Source organism: Dermacentor andersoni, chromosome 5 (assembly GCF_023375885.2).
Source record: "Dermacentor andersoni chromosome 5, qqDerAnde1_hic_scaffold, whole genome shotgun sequence".
NCBI classification, from domain to species: Eukaryota; Metazoa; Arthropoda; class Arachnida; order Ixodida; family Ixodidae; genus Dermacentor; species Dermacentor andersoni.
The window spans coordinates 34,100,135-34,105,003 of NC_092818.1; positions in this window are offsets into that span (position 1 = coordinate 34,100,135).

Here is a 4,869-nt window from a genome sequence, read left to right on the forward strand (position 1 = left end):
GTCGGTCCGTCCGTCCGTCCGTCCGTCCGTCCATCCGTCCATCTGTCTGTCTGTCTGTCTGTCTGTCTGTCTGTCTGTCTGTCGTTATATCTCCTTTTTTGTCGCGAAGACCATTGCTACGCATTAGAGGCACACCGCCATCCTTCCGGTGGAAGTATAAGTCGTGTTTCGGGAGCCTAGACAGTTTCACAGAAACGCTGGTGCCTGCTGCATTGTTCAGTAATTTGGTGGCCGTATATTTTCGTGGAATTTGCTGACGTTTCCACCCACCCTAGAATTGCACGTCCGAACTCTGCCGTCCGTCATGCCGGAAGACGCCAGCCAGAATACACCACTGATTGTTTAAGTGCCCTTCATCAGCAAGATCCTTTGATTTTAGGCTACACCGATGACAACGATGCCAGATTTAACGCGACAGCGTTAAGGGACCAGTTTCGCAGAATATCCGGCGTCGGACGTCGCTTGGGAAAAAAAGTTGCTTGAAGCAGCCATACCCAGGCCATTCATGTGGCGCAAGGAAGCTACTGAACTAATTGAATTTCTCAAGCAAAACTACGTAGAAAAATTGTAATGTATGACTTACACACAACCTACCGACATGATAGCGTCAAATTGGGATTTGAGAATTGTGAGTAAGAGTATTCTGTTATGCGAAAACTCAAAGAAACCATTTTAGAGCGTTTCTACCACTCATAAACCGGTAAGGCGTCCGCCATGTGCGCGCGCCGGTGCGTGATTATCTCGGGAGCCATGGAGCGACGTGCCTGATTTCTTGCTATACCTGGAGATGGTGCTCAACTCCCCCGCATCGCGACGCACACAAGAGGCCGCGTTTCCACCAGAAAGCCCGCCTCCGTGCATAGCGTTCGGGGCCAGCGTTTCCCGGTGAACATTACGGTTATATAAGCTCCAGTTGCCAGGAGGCGTGAAAATCACTCAGGTGCCTTTAAATGCTATTGAGTCTCACTCTTAAAGACGAACGTTAAGCGTACTGCATTTTTGGCTGTTATTGTGTGAAAGAGGGAGCGTCCGCAACAAGTGGGATATTAACGCGAACCTCGCGTTCATGATCTTTTATTTAAGAAGTGTGCCCACTCTGAAACCACGAAGCCGGCCTTCGCAAGTGTCCCGGCTTCAATTGAACATTCTCAGCATTTGACCAACTTGCCGTCCGCAGACTTCGTGCAGAGTATCGTCTCTTTATCAGTCCTTGCAACCTTACGAAGTGTTCAACAGCTACATAGAGGAAATCCAGGACCTCTGCAGACATGGCTTTTCCAGGGATGACAGAGGCAAACAGGCTACGCCAGATCATGAACGGGATTTCCGTCGATGCCTATCATATTGCTGTAATGCAAGAGCGTTGACACAGTTGCTGAGGTGATCTAGTTTCGCCAAAGATTCGACGAGCTCTGCGGACAACGCCTACTTACGCGCCGCCCTTTTGTGTCAGATTTCTTAACTAGTCCAGCAACTACTTCTGCTCTGCAGAAGTAGTTGCTGTCCAGCTACGCCTGCTCTGCTAGATCGAACAAGTCATCTGTGCTGAGGTCGCTCGACAACTTTCGCTGCTTTCCTCTGCCACACATCCGCCCTGGTCACTGCCTGCACATTTTTGCCACGTCATAACGCAGTGAGTTTTTGAAGCTCTGCCTTCACCCCGCCAGACTCTGCTAGCGCCGACTCCTGTTGTCTCAGCATCATCACCATTATTACCAGCCTAATTTTATTCCCACTGCAAGAGGAAGGCTTCTTCCACCCATCTCCGATTACCATTGTGTTGCACTCACTGATTCAAACTTTCGCCTGCAAATTTCGTAAATTCACCCCACCTAGTTTTCTGTCCTCCTCGACTGCGCTTCCCTTGTCTTGACACCGATTCTGTAGCTATAATTGTCCACTGTTTGTCCATCCTACGCATTACACGGCCTGTCCAGCTTATTTATTTAGCTTACTGTCTATTAGCATATCGGCTATCCCCACTTGCTTGCTGATTCACACTGCTCTTTCCTGCGTCTTATCGTTATGCCTAACGTTTTTCCATTCCATCGCTCTTTGCGTGTTCCTTAACTTGTTAACGAGCTTTCTTAACGTCCAAGTTTCGGCTCCATATGTTACCACCGCTAAAATGCAGTGACTGTACACCTTTCTTCTCCCTGATAGTGCGAAGCTCCCAGTCAGGTTCTGGCAATAAGTCTATCGTATGCACTCAAATCCATTTTTATTCGACTGTAAATTTCTTTCTCATGATCAGGGTCCTCTGTGAGTAGTTGATCTAGATAAATGCACTCGTTTACAAGATCTAGAGGTTGACTGCCGATCCGGAACTATTGTTCCCATTCGAGGCTATTGAACTGTTAATTATGCCGAGGTAACTGTACCTCTCACCTTGTCGGCGCGGCCGTATGCCCACCACCTGGCAGATTCTTGGCGTAGAACGACACCTGGACCGCTACGTGCAGCTCATTGCTTGATTCGCATGAGGTATTCACCTAGCAATGAACTAAGGTACACCCCCGACAACCGACCCTTCTGTAATGCATGTCGCTTACCCGGTAATGCCACACGATTTTGCAGTCGCAGTGTGAAGGGCTACAGGCAGAGCTTTCTGCCTGATTCGTACGTTTAACCTTAGCCGTGTCCCTCTGCACCCCGAAACCCTAGTCAGACATGCCCTAATTCAGACCAGCGACCTATCGCTGACCAACGTTCGCCATCACCTCAACACCAATAGCTGTCGCCGATGAGTCATTGTCCCACTATGGCCAAACATGAAAACTAATCGCTGCAGTTCCTGAGTCAAGAACGGAGTCTTCTGCCACAAATGTCACAAACATACATGTGGAAGGGACTATTGCTCTCACCCTCCTTTTCACTGAGGCAGCAGTTTAAGTCATTAGTGCAAAACTTTGCCGCTTGCTTCAGAAAGTTACCACACAATCGTCGAATATTTCACTTCGCGCTGCCAGCGTACACCATATCATGACCGCGGCTGCCCCCACTGCTCGTTTTGTTACTGATAGCTTCCACCACATCTTAGAATTGATGGCGCTTTGTTCGCAACAAGGTCATGACAATATCTTAAGTTGGCACTTTCTTCCCGCAGATCACACCGTCATAGACGATTCCCATGCCGAACTGGAAGTGGCCGCGCTTTTCAATGTCCTGTTTGTGGACGTCCAGGAAGCCGGTGATAAAGTATTTTTTTGTGGACGACATTTCAATTCCAGAGCATTCTCTGCCCTTACGACGTGGTCCTGCACCATAGTTAAATGCGCAGGTATCCTTTTTACGTCTTCGGCCATGTCATTTAGTCGTAAATATTGCCCGCTGCCTTTTGCACTCCTAGAAGTTCGCGATGGCTTCAATGAACAACTGGTCGGTAACGAGTTGCTATATCCCGCCAATTTGTTTTGCGATGAGTGCGTTGCCAACGTTCAAAGCGCCGCCCTTTCAGCCCTAATGGAGATGCCGCCAGTTTCTGTTACCACTGAGATCGGAGAGCCTCCGAAGAACTATTTTTGTCGCCAATGGACAGCGATATAGATCCAGAGCAGCGCAGGGATGCCTTAATTAGCGCTCTTCTGCGGTTTTTCGAACCCATCAACTTTTCCCATCCTGTAAGAGCTCTCAGTCACCAAGTTTTTCACTTTGAGAGCTGGTATGACCTTCCCAATTGCCGCAACTACTTGTCCGACGGCCACAAGTGCTTACTTCTGATACTTCGCTACCTGCGTACAGATACACGCTCCGCCTTTCATGCTTACTCACAAAGGGCACATGCGGGCCTCTTGAAAACGTATGCCCGGGTTTGCTTCAGGCTGTTTTGGTCATGGTGCGTGCACTTTTCTGCGCAAATAGATTCGATCATGCGCGCAATGCCAATGCCACAAGATTGGTGGTCAGCATGCCTCCTGCCTGGTTCAGCAAACGCCATGCCCTGTCAGGTCCGTTGATCGCATTGGCACTGACTTGTACGGGCCCCTTCTATGCACGAATTCTGGAAACCGCTGTATAGCATTGTGTTCAGTGTGGCTGGTTGGTTCGTATTTAAAATAAATCAAGAACAACGCAACACAGGACGAGCGAGTAAACAGGACAGAGCACTGTCAGCGTCGCCGTCAGAGATTTCACGCTTTACGCGGAAACACTCACCTTGCCAGCCGCCGCAGCCCATGATGTGGCGTTCTTCCTCTTGCGACTATTTACGCCTGTCATGGGTCACCTCGCGAACTTCTGCATGACATACGTCGTGGTCTCCTTCTGGAAGTCATAAATGCGCTTCTAGCCTAATGTCACATAGTTTATCGAAGTACTACCGCCTACAATCATCAAATAAATGGTTTGAAGGAACGATTCAAGTGGATTCATGGCGGGATTCTCTTCAAGTACGTCGCATCTGACTACTGCAACTAATATCTCATTCTACCTTTCCTGACGTATGCCTACAACACTGCGCGGTAGGAGACTACAAACTTGTCGCCAGTCTTCCTCGTGCGTGGTCACGAAACTTGGAAGACACTCGATACCATTCGTCCATCCCAAGTCATCCCATATTTGAACCTGCTTGCCACGCGGAATAATGCCGCCTAATTGCCCGCTTTCTTAGTTTTTTTTTTTACGTACTGAAGTCCACTTATGGCTATGGCAGGAGCTGGGTGAGTGCAACTAATGAGTCCAACAGCTTTGCAAATTCTATGTTGTGATGGATGATGACGGTAGTTAGATTTAACTCTGAAAGTTTACACTCTACAAACGTGAGAGTATCGCAGGAGTAAAGAGGCTGATTTACTCTTCAACGCATTCTTCCCATTCTTGGTCTCAGTGGTATCGTGCTGATTCATGTCTACTATGAATCCAAACCAACTA